Consider the following 17,873-nt stretch of genomic DNA (forward strand, 5'->3'; position numbering starts at 1 on the left):
GCCCTGCTTCCAGCTTCCAGACTCTCTCTTGCCATCTGCCCTGTTAGCGAGGCAGTAAGGCTTAGTGGTTCAGTACCCTTGTGGTCTTCAGTGAACCTAGCCCTAAATCTTAACTGTTTCTGTGTAGCTGTGTGACTTGGGAAGTTATAATGTCTCTTAGCCTCAGTCTCCTCATTTGTGAGTGGGAATAACAGTACCTGTCTCACCAGGTTATTGTGAGATTTAAATGAGGTGGAGCTGGTAGAGTCCTTAGCACAGTGCTGTAAGCTTTAGATAGTATTGTAATTTCCAGTTGATTACTTCTTTTATGACAGTGAAGTAGATTGCTCATTCCTAGGCATCAGCCATGACTTCTGTGTGGATGATTCCTGGATTTATGACTCTAGTCCCAAGCTGTCTCCTAATCTTCATTTCTTTCCTTTTTCAGTCTTCTGCCAAATGCGGAAACATAGATGTTTCCACCATCAGCTCAAACTCTTTGAGTCTAAAAACGCATCATCCTCCCTCAGTTCTTGCAAAGCCAGTCCATCTGATTGTCACAGATGGTGGGTGAAGATATCCACCATTCTCTTTGTCACAAGTCTTCTCTGGCATCTTGCCAGTGAGGGACAAAGCTGCTTGGTTGTCAAAATCCTCCTCTTCTCCAATGTCATACTTATCTCTGGGCCTTTTTTCCTTTCCCACTGGCTGCACTTAGCTTGGCCTCTTAGTAACCCTCACCTGGCCTCTACGTAACAGCCTCTTGCAGTGTCTCCGTGCTGCTGGTGTCCAGGAATAATTCAGTGAACAGTAGGTATCTATTGAGTGCTGGCTCTTGTCTGGCCTTGTGGGAGGTACTGGTGGGAGGAGAGTGAGGGGAAGAGCCAAACTGAAACAGAAACTGGGAAGGAGTTTCAAAGAGGAGTAAGATACTCTTTAACCTTGAGGAGTGCTCAGTTCATAGAAAGAAATAAAATATGGCCGTAACTCATGGGCAGGAACTGTCTGTACATGTCTGCGTACAGATGGTTTGTAGCTCAGGAAGTGAGGGCTGCCCCAGACATCAGCATTTGTCGTCAGGCCTCCTCCCTTATTACTGCTTTTGGCCTATTTTTGGTTCCTTAACACCCCCAGTTTGGACTTTCTCCCCACATACCTCCAGTCTCAGCACACCAGTGCCTGTTACTGGGCCTCTCTTCATCAGGGGTAAGACAGTTTGGGGTAGTCAGGGGAGACTCCTCAGAAGAGGTGACCAACAGAGGAAGAAGTACCAGAGTCTGCCTACTTTTTGCAGCTATTAATTTGATGGTGCAAGTCCCCACTTCAGGAACTTTTAGGGATATTGTTTTGCTGCCAAACAAAATCTAGTTTTCTTACGTTGGCGTTTAAGACCCTTGGCTGTCTTGTATTTTCCTTTCCGTTCTTGTCTTTCTCTGACTACGCTCATGTTATATTCTTATGTTCTGTATCTGGGTTGTAAAGGCGAAGGCCTGCAGAGGTCAGGGATATAAGGCAAATGAGTGAAGGAGGCTGGGAATAAGGCATCAGGAAGTGGTGGGGACTGTGGCAAACTGGAGCTACCTTACTCCTCCTCCAGGAGGCAGCTTCAACTGTTGCTCTAGCTGACACCTACCATGTGGGAATGTGGTCCATCTTTGCTTGATCTTTGATCTTTCCGGAGAAGCCAGAAAGCTGGATTTTTGTGGGAACTCCCTAGATTTTCATGGTTTCCAACTTTGAGTTTTACTTTAAACTATCTTTTTTTTTTTTTTTTTTAGTGTGAGCTGAACAAAACTGATCTGTGGATCTGTCCCTCTGGCTTCTAAGTTGACACCTCTGTCTATAAGTCCACCTTCTCTATGACCTACTCCCTCCACCTGGAAGTACCCTCTCCCTGAATTCCTGGGTAGGGTGGCACTTTCAGTCCTTTTAATTCTTTCATCTTGCTTTGCGTTGTAGTTAGTTGTAGTTTAGGGGAAAGAGCATAGGTTTTAGAGGCAAAGAGATCTGTGCTTCAATTCAGCCTCTGGCAGTTACTGGCTGCTTGAATTTGGGCAAATTCTTTAACCTCTTTGAGATCCAGTTTCCTCATCTGTAAAACTGGAATAGTAATAGTCCCTTTGCATATTTGCTGTGAGGAGCAGAGATCACTTATGCAAGGTGCCGTCAGTTATTTTTTATTATGAGCACAGATCTTATCCTTTTATTAGACAGGCGTAGTGCTTAAGTGCTATGGTTGCTAACCAAAGGGTTGGCAGTTCGAATCCACCAGGCGCTCCTTGGAGTTCTACTGTGTCCTATAAGGTTGCTATGAGTCGGAATCGACTTGATGGCACTGGGTTTGGTTTTTTGGTTTTGGAAGTTCTTTAAGGACAAAGACTGGGCACTTAGTACATAAACCAGTAAAAACAAAACAAAACAAAAAAAGATGAGTTGCCATCGAGTGGTGACTCATGGTGACTGCTTGTGTGTCAGAGTAGAACTGTGCTCTGTAGGCTTTTCAGTATCTGGCTTTTTGGAGATAGATTGCCTGGCCTTTCTTCTGAGGCCTCTCTGGGTGGACTTGAACCACCAACCTTTTAGTTAACAGCCAAGCGTATTAACAGTTTGCACCACCCAGGGACTCCGTACCACCCATTAAAAAAAAAAGTATGTGCTTAATAAATGTACTTTGAATAAATGAACAAGATCCATCAAGTGTGATAATAGTTGCTTGTTTATTAGTAACATGCTTCCTTATGTCAACTGGTATTTAATTTGAATCACAGCTAAGACTTTTGGGGACTACGTAAGCAAATAACGGTATACTTTGATTGCTGCTACCGACCTGGTGCATTTGTCTCACCAGGTTATGACATTGCTGGGCCTGTTGCAATAGGGCTCACCCACTGGAAAAATCCATATGCACAAGGAAGACCCACCCTTCCATCAGATCTGCCTCTCTTCATCTCCAAAGATGTAGGCATCCCCGTGTATCACCGGTCCTTCACCTGGAAGACTGACCTGGCGGCTACACCTTTGTCTTGCCCAGCCTCGCTGTCCATCACTCCAGTGCCTTCTTACAGCAGCAGCAGCCAGGAAACCCTGAGTCAAGACACAACAGGTAACGGTGTTGGCTTCCTGTTGGAGGTCCGGCCTCAGTGTACCTAAGGTTCCTTTATGCATTTGCCTGTTGAACAAATCACATCCACATTTCTGATTGAGTCTATGTACTCTAAACCCCGTCCTCCACTGCCACCAGCCTGTGATAGCTTGGTTGACCAGAATGAAGGTTGGCTTTATTTGGAAATATTTGACCTCAGTGTTAGATGTATCTGGTAAAATGCCATCTAGAAATCAACTCCAAATCAGAATTCCAAGATCTGTCATATGCCTTTTTTTTTTTTTTTAAGTTTGTTTAATTTCTTTCATCCTCTGTTTAGTGACAAGTCATCTGTGTTGGATTAAACTCTTGCGTTGACGGGTGTCTGATGATTCAAAAGTAAATTTTGAATACGTTAGTTCCTACTAGTTACTCTGTTCTGCTGTATTGATCTCTGTAAGGAGTTTGTAAACTACTTTCGGTGGGCCACATCTAGCCTGCTACCTGTTACCTATATATAGCTCAAGAGCTAAGAATAGTTTCGACATTTTTAAATGGTTGGGAAAAAGTAAATAAATTAAAGGAGAGGAATATTTTGAGAAGTGTGAAAATTTTATCAAATAAGAATTTCAGTGTCCATATGTAATTTTATTGGGACATAGCCACACCTGTGAAGATTTGCATATGTTATGGCTGCTGTAGTGTGTCAGTGGCACAGTTGAGTAATTGTGGCAAAGACTGTACAGCCTGCAAATCATAAAGTGTTTACTGTCTTGCTCTTTACAGAAAAAGTTGGCTGACCCCTGATCTCTGTGACTCTTGGGAGTCATGACTTAAACAATCAAGGCAAGAAAAATACAATATCTGGATTTTAAAATGATTATTTAAATCAGTTCTAAAGACTTTATGTATGCAAGGATGGCCAGTTAATTTTTATATCTAAAGTCTAAATTGGAGGTTTAAATTATGCAAAATTTACCCTGCCACATTATCAATATCTACAGCACTTAGAGAGAATGGTCAGCTGAATTCAGTGTGTAATTGCCGTTAGAAGTAACTCTTTGAATGTCAGGATTCGATGACAGTCAGCAAGTCACAGAATGCTGCCACCTAGAGATGAGAAGTTGATGTTGCAGAAGTTCTGGGTTATCAAAAAAAAAATTTTTTTTTTTTTTTTTTTAAAAGCAGTGTCTAAAACAGTAGATTGTAGACTTCATTAATGTTGAGAGTCACCAGTGAGCTTGTTGAAAATGAAGATTTCTGGTGATGCTATTTTGATGGCACCAGGTGAGCTCCAGCAGTCTGCACTCTGAAGGTTTCCTCCTCCTCGTGGTCTTGATTCAGGAGGTTCCCATAAACACATTGGGAGACCTCCTCCAAAGTGTCTTTGGTTAAATGGCTAGATTGAAATTAAGGAGGTTGGTATTAAAGAGCGTTGTGGAACATTTGCGCACCATCGGCTCTGCACACGGCAGAGCTATTCACCTTTCTAATGGTCCTGATTGAAGGTCATTTTGAGAATAGAAAAATCATGATCTGGAGTTTGAAAGTTTTTCTCTAGAGTCCATTTGCAGTCTTTTGGGTTTTGATTTTATCACAAAGGAAAACTGGCTCTGCTTGCTTTAGTTTAGTAAAATCTGAAGTTAAGAAATAAAGTGCTTTCTTTGGCCAGGTTAGCTAAAAGGTTATGGCATTTTCCGGCAAAGAAGAGTATGAAATGGCAGCTTTTAGAATAACATTTTATCATGACGTTGTTTCCCTTTGAGCTGGCTTTTTTCTCTCCAGAGAGTACTGTGCTCAGAAGCAATCCAATTTTTGTCAATTTTAAGCTGTCTTCCTTCTCCATAAACTTCTGGTCTGATGACAAGTTTTAGGCACAGAATGATTCTGTAATTATTTGATTGTTGAAAATTTCTTAGGCTGTTTAAGAATTTTTTCAAACATATTTTTTTTTTTAAATCTGTCTTCATATTTATAAACCTCACTGCTCTACAATTCTAGAAGGAATAAAAAACACTGAAATGACTAGAGCTTATTGATTTCTGATTTTATTTAGCTGGTTTAACGTGTGCCATATTACCTTATTCTATCACACTTTCCGGAGACCCTGGTGGTGTAGTGGTTAAGTGCTACGGCTGCTAACCAAAGGGTCGGCAGTTTGAATCCGCCAGGCGCTCCTTGGAAACTCTATGGGGCAGTTCTACTCTGTCCTACAGGGTCTCTATGAGTCGGAATCAACTCGACGGCACTGGGTTTGGTTTATCATACTTTCCCATCATTGTGTGGCTAATTTGTACAGTGGTTTTCTGGTATTAGACTACCCTTTTTACTTGAACCGAGAAGGTTTGTAACAATTAGATGTTAAATGTTTTAGATATGGACATAGGGTGTTTGCTAGTCCACAGCGGTTAAAAGCTACAGCTGCTAACCAAAAAGTCAGTAGTTTAAACCCACCAGGTGCTCCTTGGAAACCCTATGGGGTAGTTCTACTCTGTCCTATAGGGTTGCTATGAGTTGGAATCAACTTGATGGCAACAAATTTTTAAGGTGCTTTTGACAGGTTTCTGGGTTGTGCAAACTGGAAAAGGGCTACCCCTCCTCTGGGAACATGCAGCCTTGAGCCATGGTAGACGTCACAGCAAGTGGAGTAGAGCCTGAATTTCATCCCCACTTACCCCATCGTGCAGTGAACGACCTGCGCAACTCCACAAGGTGGCCCTGGATGTAGCATCCCTTCGTTATGACAAAGAATGTTTTAATCAATAAATAAATTGTAGCAGGTTAAGTTGGAAGAACAGTTGCTGTGACTGGCTTCATTTATCCCCCTTTCCCTCCCTTCCCCTCTCTCTCCATCCAACCGTTTATCCATCCATCACCTCCATCCCTCCATTCAATATTAGATAGCTAAAAAAAAAAAAAAAAAATTTTTTTTTTTTTTTACTTTTTGCCATGTACTGTAATTAGTCCTTGGAATAGAAAGTTGAGTAAAGCATTACCCCTGTCTCAAGAAGCTAAAAATATAGTGGAGGAGAAAAAAACCCATGGCCATTGAGTCGATTCCGACTCAGAGCCACCCTATAGGAGCCTCACAGAATTTCCAGAGTGCCTGGTGGATTTGAACTGCTGACCTTTTGATTAGCAGCTGTAGCTCTTAACCACTATGCCACCAGTGTCTCCTAGTGGAGGAGACAGACAAGTAAATCAAGTATTTTAATTTGGTGTGATAAGTGCTAAGACGAGATTTCACATTAGATGTTCATACACAGCCACATGTTTTTGTTATTATTAGTAAATTGTATTTACTAATAAATGATACTGGTAAAAAGATTTTGAAGGCAAAATGTATTATTGAATTATTTCTTTAACTGAGAAAAGATGGATTTGAAAGAGCCATAGGAGGAAAATTTGGAAGCCATCTTCATCTCCAGTATTCTGTGTGGATTTGGGAACCCGCTTTTGACAACCAAGCTTTAGAATCTGCTTCACTCGCACCACCAGCACCACACAGCTTGCGTTCCGCCCCTTCCCCCAGCAGACTCTCCCAGCTCTCCTCCTTTGTATGCAATCCCTAGCTGCATGCCGAGGATCCAGAAGTGGTGTTTCTGTGACTGATTTCTCTGACAAGCTTCAGATGTGTATTAACAACCGCTTACAGGACTTTTTAACCTGGATGTCAATTCAATTCTGAATTGAAGTTTCTTCTTGTAGATCTCAAAGTTGAATTTCTTACTCTGCTTAACAATAACATAGTCCATCCAGACTCCCAAGCCAAACACTGGGTGTCCTCATGCTTAACCCCCTGCGGGCCATCAGCCTTCACAGTCAGTTGATTAGCATATTCATTTGCATCCATTTTAGAAATAACTAATTTAGAGTATCCATTCCATCCTCACTGATACTGCCATCTCTGCCTAGGCTAGTACACAGTCTTCCAAACCAGCCTCTCTATATCTTTTTTCTTCCACATCTACGAGGTTAACTTTCCCAAGCTCGTCTCTCACTCTTTCTCTCTCCCTCTCTTTCCTCTCCCCCTACCCTTCTCCTTCTCTATTCCCCCTCCTTGAAGATCTCTGTTTCTTCACCATTGCCAATAGGATAAAGTCTGTACATCTTATACATGTTATATAAAACCAAAAATCAAACCGGTTGCCATCAATTTGATTCCATCTCATGATGACCCCATGTGTTTCAGAGTAGAACTGCACTCCATAAGATTTTGGTGGCTGTGATCCTTTTGGAAGGACATCTTCCTAGGCGTCTCTAGGTGGATTTGAACCACCAGCCTTTTGGTTAGTAGTCAAGCCTTTAACCATTTGTGCGACTCAGGGACTCCCATGTTATATCTCGTATATATATGAGGACCTTTCTAATCTAGTTTTAATTGACTCTCTAGCATCTCCTACCATGCTCTCCAGATGCATCCACACAGTAATTATTCTTAACTCCTTACCATCCCTGAAGACTCATGATTTTGCACATGGTGTGCCATCTACGTGGATGCCCTTCTTTTCTTTCTCTTAGAAAATTTCTTTAATTCTTCAGAACTTAGAGGGGACTGCCTCTGTGAATTCATTCCCCTTTTTCCTCAGCATAATTAGTCATTTTTCCTACTAGCACCAAATGAGCAGAGACCAGGGATGCTGCCAAACATCTTATAATGCACGGGATATGGTCTCTAGCTCACTGTCCCATGTCCATCATTAATTCTTAATACTCCTTTCTCCCTTTGAGTTTCTCTTCCTGTGGATTGTGCCTTGTCCTTGCACTATCTCTATGGGCCCTGATTCTGTATAGCATTTCCAGGGCTCTATCCTGGATAAAGTGTATCCTTGGTACCTTTGCTTTTCCCCTTTTCAGGTTTCTTCATGTCCTTTAACTCTCCCCAAATTTACTTCATGCTGCACCTAGGCTTTTTCTCTTCATGTTCTGTTATCCCTCAGTTTCTCAACATTGGCACTGTTGACGTTTTGGAACAGATAATTCTTTGTGGGAGGCTGTCCTGTGCATTGTAGGATGATTAGCAGCACCCCTGGCCCTAACCCTAGGTGCCAGTAGCACCCCCTATGCCTAGTTGTGATAACCAATAATGTCTCCAAATATTGTTAAATGACCCCTGGGGGGCAAAATCACCCCCAGTTGGGAACCACTGATTTATACCAATTAAGTCTGGTCTTGTTCACCGAAGCTTTGCTTGGTGGGAGTAATCCGGTAGTATAATTATTGAGAACGGGTTCATGAATTATAATGAGTTTTACCCTATTTTAATAGAGACCTTTTGCAAACTGTGCATAAAAGCATGTAGGGAATCTCCTTCCCAAGCCGAAGGTTTTTTTCCCCCTAGGATACAGGTGACACCTTTGACACTTGCCCTCTCTCCCTGCTAGCTCCCCGTATATGCAGCTCTGCAATTACTTCATAAACCGGGGCTTTTCTGTTTGTGTTCAAGACCAGTGGTAATCTCTTCTGCAACTCAATACCTGGGAATAAGTGAGAACTCATCCCTTTTGCCTCGTCCTTCTCCAGAGTCTCCTGTGCCTCCTACTTTCCCCTTAGCGGTCTCCTGGTAGAATTGGGTTTTAGAAAGAGGACATTATAAATTCCAGATATTCCTTATGGATTTTAAATACGTCGGTCACTTGCAAAGGGGAAAGGAGATGTACCAAACTATAGTGATGCCCGAGGTAAAGTGCCTTAGAAGAGATGCCCATGTAATAGCATGAATTCAATTTCTTTCAACAAATTGAGACCAGATACTTTCAGAATTGACGCTGAAGAGAGGGAGGTTTTAAATTTCAGAGGTGACATGCCACAAAAAGTGACCCTGTAACTTGAGCGACTAAAGTGACCATGAGATGGCAGAGTAACCTGACCCAGCCAGGAGACAGCATGCTCCCTTTTACAGATGCCCAGAGGTACTCATTGACCTGCCAGCTAAATTCGTGGTACAGAGTAAGGGGAGACCAGCTACCCTCTACAAAAATCAGGACAATATAAATTAGAAACAGCTTCTAAACCATTATACAGTAAAACTTGCAAAAGCTGGAACCTGTATAAGGCAGAAACCTATGAAAGAAGGAAAACTAAAATATTTTCCACTAAAATGAGCAATAGAAAAGTGGTAAAACTTCACCCTGTCAAAGGTGGAAAACTTGCAAGACCTGGAAAAACAAGGCAGTTCCTTTGAGTTCCAGATTTCACAGGTTTTTTAAAGTAGGTTTCTCGTAGACAACATAGAGTTGGGTCTTGTTTTTTGTCCAATCTGGCAATCTCTGTCTTTTAATTGGTATATTTAGACCATTCACATTTCAAGTGGTTATTAACATAGTTGGATTAATAGCTACCATGTTTGTAACTTTTTATTTTGTGGTTTCTTGTTTTTTCCTCTCTTTCTGCTTTACCTGATTTTAATTGAGCATTTCATATGACTCACAAAGCATCAAATTATGGTGATTTTTTTTTTTTTTCATAGAATGGGTACCTACTCACTTTTGTCTTTGCCTTTAAATTTTTTCCTTTTGTCAAAATGTTCCTGAAAGGGTATTTCCATCTTTTTGTGTTTTAGATGAAAGTTTACACAGCAAATTAGTTTGCCATTCAACAGTTCATACACAGATTGTACTGTGACATTGGTTGCTATCCCTGCAATGTGTCAGCACTCTCCCCATTTCTACCTTGCCTTCCCTATTTCCATTCTTCCAGTTTCCCTGCCCCTCCTTGCTGCCTTGTCTTTGCTTTTGGGCAAATATTGCCCGTTTGATCTCCTGTAGTTGATTGTTCTAAGGAGCACATTCCTCACAGATGTTATTGTTTGTTTTATAAGCAAATCTATTATTTGGCTGAAAGGTAACCTCCAGGAATAACTTCACTTCCAAATTAAAAGTGTGTGTCTTAGGACAGTGGTCTTGGGGGTTCCTCCAGTCTCTATCAGTCCAGTAAGTCTGGTCTTTTTTTTAGGAATGTGAGTTTTGTTGTACATTTTTCTCCCATTCTAACCGGGACCTTCTGTTGTGTCCCTGGTCAGAGTGATCAGTATTCGTAGCCAGGCACCATCTAGTTCTTCTGGTCTCAGGCTAGAGGAGGCTGTGGTTTGTGTGAGCAATTAATCCTGTGGACTAATTGCTTCCTTGAGTCTTTGGTTCCCTTCACTCTCCTCTGCTCCAGATGGGAAGGCACCAATAGTTGTATCTTAGACGTCTGCTTGCAAGCTTTTAAGACCCCAGTGCTACTCACCAAACTAGGATGTGGAACATTATCTTTGAGAACTATGTTATACCAATTGGCCTAGATATCCCCTGAGACTGTAAACCTTAGCCTTTAAGCCCAGTAAAGCAGTCCCATGAAGCGTTTGGATATGTCTAAGATGTTTCCATAACTGTGCCCACATGTATTATATGTATGAATATATATGCAGCACATACAAATATGTATATACAAATACCCACAACTGTACTTACGTATGCATGTGCATATACTCCCATACACCTTCCCTTACCTATATAGCATACTTATCTACCTGTGTAACCATATACACATTTTTGGTTGTTACTTTTGTTGCAGAATTGTATATGTTAAAGCATTTACCGTAGCTGTCTTTTGTTATTGCGTATCTCTCAGTGTCTTTGTTTACCTTGGTCATGTTGTGCTGACTTCCCCATATTGTGTATTACCCTTCCCTTCACTAGAATTGATATGAGTCTACTATGTAGTGAGTGATTCTCCCTTCCTCCACCTCCCATCGCTGGTAACTATCAAAGAAGGTTGATTTCTGTATATAAGCCTATTCTTGACTTTTTATAAAAGTGTTATTATACAGTATTTGACTTATTTCATTCAGCATAATGCCCTCTAGATTCATCCGTGTTAGTTTCACGAACTCATCCTTGTTCATTATCATTGCATGGTATTCCATAGTATCTATGTACCACATTTTGTTTATCTATTCCTTCATTGATGGACACTTAGGTTGTTTGCATCTTTTTGCTATTGTGAATAGTTCTGCAATGAACATGGGTGTGCACATGCTTATTCGTGTGACAGTTCTTATTTCCCTAGGGTATATTAGGAGTGAAATTGCTAGATCATATGGTATTTCTATTTCTAGCATTTTAATAAAGTTCCTTACTGTTTTCCATAGAGATTGTATCATTTTACAATCCCACCAGCAGTGTATATGAGTTCCAGTCCTCCCAAAACTTCGCCAGCATTTGTTGTTTTTTATTTTTTTGATTAGTACATTTTTTTCAGGGGCGAGGTGGTATCTCATGGTAGTTTTGATTTGCATCTCTCTAATGGCTAATGATTGCACGCATCTCTTCATGTGTTTGTTAGCTGCCTGAATGTCGTCTTTGCTGAAGTGTCTGTTCATGTCCTTTGCCCATTTTTTTATTGCATTGTTTGTCTTTTTGTTGTTGAGGTGTTGACGTTTTCTATGTATTTTATAGATTAGACCCTTGTTAGATATGGCATTGCCAATTTTTTTTCCCATTCCATAGGTTCTCTTTTTACTCTTTTGGTAAAGTCTTTTGATGAGCATAAGCATTTAATTTTTAGGAGCCCCCAGTTATCTAGTTTATCTTCTGGTGTTTGTATATTTTTAGATAATGTTTGATAGTCTATTTATGCTATAAATTAGGGTCCCTATTTTTCTCCCATGAACTTTATGATTTTAGCTTTAAGATTGACATCTTTGATACATTTTGAGTTAGTTTTTTGTGTATGGGGTAAGAAACAGATCCTGTTTCTTTTGTCTGCAAATGGATATCCTGTTTTGCAAGTATCATTTGTTAAAGAGACTATCTCTACTCCATTGAATGGACTTTGACCCATTGTCAAAGATCAGCTATCCATAGCTGGATGGATTTACTTCTGGGTTCCCAATTCTGTTCCATTGGTCTACGTGTCTGTCATTGTAGCAATACCAGGATGTTTTGATTACCATGGCTGTATACCAAGTTTTGAGGTTGAGAAATGTCAGGCCTCCTATTTTGTTGTTCTACAATAATGCTTTAGCTATTTGTGGCCTCTGTCCTTTCCATATAAAGTTGGAGATTAGTTTTTCTATTTCATTAAAACCCTTTCAGGACCAGTGGTATATATAGCTACCACTTACTTTTTGTACCTTGGGGGTACATTGAGCATCTGCTGTCCCACTGACAGTATGTGCTACTGTCAGGCAGAACCTTATGTAACACTTTGAAATGTAAAAACCAGGTGTGTGCTACAGATTACTGTTTTTATAAGATATTGTATGAGTTGATGCTGAATTATTGAAATTTTGGTAGGAAAAATATAAACTTAAAAAATTTTCATTTGGTACACATATATACGTCTGGACTCCAAGGTATGATTTATAAAATGGAGCATAAAACAAAAACCATATAACCTTCCAAAAATTCAGATATACCCGATGATTCAGCATGCCCTTCATTGCTAAAAACACATGGTATCAACAAAGAATTAAAAGGAAAAAACAGTTGGGTCATTAAGGGGTTAAGGAATGTTGTTGGGATTTGGATTAGGACTGCATTATATCTATAGATCGTTTTAGGTGTTATTGACATTTTCACAGTGTTAAGCCTTCTAACCCATGAGCATGGCATGTTTTTCCATTTATGTAGGTTCCTTACAGTAGTGTTTTGAAGTTTTCCTTGTATAAAATCCTTTTATATCCCTGGTTAGATTTATTCCTAGGTATTTTGTCCCTTAGGGGCTATTGTAAATGGTATTGTTTTCTCTATTTCCTTTTTGGAGTTCTCCCTTTTAGTGTAGAGGAATCCAACTGATTTTTGTGTGTTGATCTTGTACTCTGCTATTTTGCTGAACCCTTCTTGTGGAATCTCTAATAAATTTTCTTGTGGAATCTCTGGGATTTTCTATGTATAGGATCATGTCAGCTGCGAATAGAGATAGTTTTACGTCTTCCTTTCCAATTTGGATGCCCTTTCTTGCTTTACTGCTCTGGCTAGGAATTCCAGTACAATGTTGAATAGGAGTGGTGTTCTCAAGGGGAGTGCTTTCAATCTTTCTCTGTTGAGAATAAGATTGACTGTTGGTTTTGTATATATGTCCTTAATTATGCTGAGAAATTTCCCTCTATTCCTATTTTGTTGAGAGTTTTTGTCAGGAAAGGGTGTTGAATTTTATCAAATGCCTTTCCTGCATCAATTGAGATGATCATGTGATTCTTTTCCTTTGGGTGGTGAATTACATTGATTTTCTAATATAGAACCACCCTTGGATCCCGGGTATGAATTCCACATGGTTATGATGTATTATTTTATTTTTTGATATGGTTTTGTATTCTGTTGGCTAGAATTTTGTTGAGAATTTTTTGTGTCTATATTCATGACGGATATTAGTCTGTACTTTTCCTTCTTTTTTTTTTTCTCTTGTGGTATCTTTGCCTGGCTTTGGTATCAGGTTTATGCCAGCTTCATAGGATGAATTAGGGAATATTCTTTCCTTTTCTATGTTCTGGAATAGTTTGAGTAAAATTGGTGACCTCTTGTCTCTGAATATTTGGTAGAACTCTCCAGTGAAGCCATCTGGGCTGGGGCTTTTTTTTGTTGTTGTTGGGATATTTTTTTTTTTTTTAATGATATCTTCAATTTCTTCTTTTGTTATGGGTCTATTTAGTTTCTTTTTCAAATCTCTGTGTTCGTTTAGACAGATAGTATGTTTCTAGAAATTTGTCCTTTTAGGTTTTAAAATTTGCTAGAGTATAATTTTTCATAATCTTCTGTTAATGATCATTTTTATCTCAGTTGGTTCTGTTGTACTGTTGCCCATTTCATTTCTTATTTTGTTATTTGCATCTTCTCATTTTTTCCTTTGTCATTTTGGCCAGTATGTTGTCAATTTTATTGATCCTCTCAAAGGACCAATTTCTAGTTTTGTTGATTCTTTCTATTGTTTTTCTATTTTGTATTTCATTTATTTCTGCTCTGATCTTTGTTGTTTCATTTCTTCTAGTGACTGTGGACTTCTTTTGGTGTCCCCTTCTATATTTGTTCAAGTTGTTGGGATAAGTAATCAATATTAGATCTTCTTTTTTGATGCATGTATTTATTGCTATAAATTTTCCACTGAGCACTGCTTTTACTGTGTCCCAGAATGTTTTGTATGTTCTATATTCATTCTCATTTGATTCTAAGAATTTTTTAATTTCAGTTTTAATTTCTTCTATGACCCGGTAATTTTTCCCTAAGGTGTTATTCAGTTTCCATGTATTTTTTTTTTTTCCTTGCTCTTTCTGTTATTGATTCTAGTTTTATAGTGTTATGGTCAGAGAAAATTCTTTGTGTTATGTTGATGTTTTTGAATTTATTGAGGCTTGCTTTGCAGCCTAGAATATGGCCTGTTTTGGAGAATGATCTATGTATGTTGGAGAAGATTGTGTACCATGCCACTATTGGGTGGTGTGTTCTGTATATGCCTATGAGGTCAAGTTGGTTGACTGTGTCATTTACATCTGTATCTTTATTGACTTTCTTCTTGTTCTGTCCATCATCAAAAGTGGTGTGTTAAAGTCTTCTTCTCTTATTGTAGAACTGTCTATTTCTCTTTTAATTCTGTTAGAGTTTTATATATTTTGATGCTCTGTCATTGAGTGCATAAATATTTATTATTGTTATGTCTTCTTAGTGGATTGACCTTTTAATCATTATATAATGCCCTTCTTTGTCTCTTATAATGGATTTTGACTTAAAGTCTATTTTATCTGAAATTATTATTGTTACTCCTGTTCTCTTTTGGATGCTGTTTGCTTGATATATATTTTTCCATCCTTTGATTTTTAACTTGTTTATGTCTTTGTGTTTAGGTGTGTCTCTGGTAGGCAGCACATTGATGGGTCATGGTTTTTTTTTAAATCCATTCTTCCACTCCCTGTGTGTTGCATTTAATCCATTTTCATTCAGTGTGATTAACAGTAAGTATGGAAAAAAATTTTTTTTTTATGGATTCATAGCTGTCATTCGATATACTTTATTTTTGTGGCATTAACGTTTCTTTTTTCCTCTTAATTTTTTGTGCTGCATTCTTTTTTATATGGATTTTCTTTCCTGTCAATCTTTGTTGTTGTTTTTGTGTTTACTGAGTCTTTTGGTTTTCTTCTTTATTTTGGTGAGTAGATTTATTAGTTTTCTTTGTTTTTACCCTAAAGTTTACCTTAATCATCTTCAAATTAAAAGTCTGCTATATCTCGAAATCACCTTCACTTCCTCCCCATATGGAAGTTCTGCAGAGAGCACTCCTGGGCTGGGCTCTCTGGGACTGTTAAGCTGCTATTCGATTTTTGGAACTCTTTGGAAAACCCTGGTGGTGTAGTGGTTAAGAGCTATGGGTGCTAACCAAAAGGACGGCAGTTCAGATCCACTAGGTGCTCCTTGGAAACTCTATGGGGCAGTCCTACTCTGTCCTATAGGGTCGCTGTGAGTCGGAATCGACTTGATGGCAATGGGTTTTTTCTGGGTGGGTTAATTGAGGATTTGTGAGCAGACTCAATCTCAACCACCATGTATTTGCTATTTCTCTGAGAAAAACTGACATAGGTTGGGGACTTCCTGTACTTTAGAACTAAGAGAATCATTGGAAACATTCATTTGACAAGACAATTGGCTAAAAGAAATCACTGAGCTTTCTTCAGGTTTCCTGTTTTCCTCTTCTTGTTTTCTTAAATTTGGCTTTGTTGTTCTTTTTGGAATTCCAGGACATATCCTGTCATTTAATTTTTGATTCTAGCACAATCCTGTTAATTTCTTCTCCATGTGTGGTGGCTATTTAGTTTTAAAGGATTGAAAACATCAGTGAATGATTAATGGCGCATGAGAACAAAGTCAATTAAATGATGTAGCTATGAAGTTACTTTAGCATTTCTCATATAAAAAACTTAAACTCTTGATTTAAAGCTGTATGAAATCCGATTTGTGAACAGTGATATATTTTAGAATCAAAAGACATTAAGATGCTTTAGTGAAGTCATCCATTCACCTAGTCTTTAAACTCTTGGTACTCAAAGTGTGGTCCACAAGAGATAAGAGGGCCTGGACTGGGATTCAGCAATATAGTCCAAAAGGGGTAGATGTTAGAGACATTTTGGAGAGAGCATCAATAGGACTTGGTGATTAATGAGATGTTGAATTCAAGAGAGTGGAAGTCCCAAGTAATTTCCAGTAAAGTTAAAATATAATACGGAGGCTTCATAATTTAGACCAATATTTCTCAAACTTTAATGTGCATACACATTACCTGGGGAGCTTGTTAAAATGTAGATCCTGAGAAGTGGGTGATGAGATTCTGCATTTCCAACAAGTTCCCAAGTTATGCTGATGCTGGGGGTCCCAGAGCTTAGAATTTAGTGTGAGACGTAGATAAAAAAAATATTATACCAAAGAATGTATGATTACCACCAGACAGGTGCTGTGAAGAAAAAGTATAATCCTCTTCTTGAACATTCTTGGCAATATGGTTTTTTATTAGAAAACACCTCTGAGTTCCCAAAGCAGCACTCGGTAAGAGACATTTGCTTCACTACCAATTGCAAGTAGCAGATCTGCTTATACTGCGCTATGGAAAAATCATCGATCTGTGAGATATAACGGAGTTCTTACCCTTCCATAAGGAACGCTGGTGACATGGTGGTTAAGCACGTTGCTGCTAACTGAAAGGTTGGCAGTTTGAAAGAAGCCATTGGCAAAGGGGCATTGCCTAAAGGATACAGGAATCCACTTGAAAGGCCCTAACTGGCCAAAGATGGGACATCTGAATATCAAAAAAAAAAATAATAATGGCTATAAAGGATGACATACAACAAACATTTTAAAAGTAAATGTAAATGGAGGATGTAAAAAAAGTAAAATGTAAAATAATCTAAACAGAATATAAAATGATAAAACTACTCTGGAAAACAGTGACAGTTTCTTAAAAGTTCAATCCTTACCCACCATACTACCCGATCATTCCATTCCTAGGTATTTACTCAAGATAAATAAAAGCACATGACCACACAAAAACTTGTATATTAATGTCCATAACAGTACGATTCACAATAGCCCAAACCCAGAAACAACCCAAATGCACATCAACAGGTGGATAGATAACAAATTGTGGTGTTTACATACAATAGAGCACTACTTGGCAATAAAAGGAACTATTGATACACCTGGAAACCCTGGTGGCATAGTGGTTAAGTGCTTCTGCTGCTAACCAAAAGGTCGGCAGTTCGAATCCACCAGGCACTCTTTGGAAACTCTATGGGGCAGTTCCACTCTGTCATATAGGGTCGCTGTGAGTTGGAATTGACTCGACGGCAACGGGTTATTGATACACCCAACAGTATAGGATAAAGTTCAAAATAATTATGCTGAAAGAAGCCAGACAAAGAGAATACATACTTTGTGATTCCATTTATATAAAATTTTAGAAAAATTAAATTAATCTATGGTGATAGAAGACAAAGCAATGATTATCTGGGAATGGGAGGGAGTAGGAAAGAGAAGGAGAGAGGAAGGCATCACAAAAAAGAAGAAAGTTTTTGAAAGCAATGGACATGCTCATCATCTTGATTGTGTTGATGGTTTCAGGAGTGTGTGTATATGCCAAACTCATCAAATTGTATGCTTTATATATGTGCAGTTTATTTTATGTCAGTGGTTAAGAGCTTTGCTGCTAACCAAAAAGTCAACAGTTCAAATCCACTAGCCACTCCATGGAAGACCTATGGGGCAGCCCTATTCTGTCCCATAAGGTCACCATGAGTCCAAATCAACTCGGCAGTGAGTTTAAGGATATACTGCAATAAAAGTAAAAAAAA

General features: G+C 39.0%; 1 protein-coding gene across 1 annotated transcript in view; it reads left to right on the forward strand.

Moving 5' to 3' along the window:
- Nucleotides 1–2,980: 2,980 nt before the first annotated feature.
- Nucleotides 2,981–17,873, forward strand: part of ANO4 (anoctamin 4) — a 453,262-nt gene continuing 438,369 nt past the window's right edge. The window contains exon 1 of the mRNA XM_049884167.1: nucleotides 2,981–3,082. The gene's annotated coding sequence lies outside the window, so the exon portion shown is untranslated. The remainder of the gene's footprint in view (nucleotides 3,083–17,873) is intronic.

The sequence above is a fragment of the Elephas maximus genome, chromosome 4, assembly GCF_024166365.1.
Source record: "Elephas maximus indicus isolate mEleMax1 chromosome 4, mEleMax1 primary haplotype, whole genome shotgun sequence".
Taxonomy (NCBI): Eukaryota; Metazoa; Chordata; class Mammalia; order Proboscidea; family Elephantidae; genus Elephas; species Elephas maximus.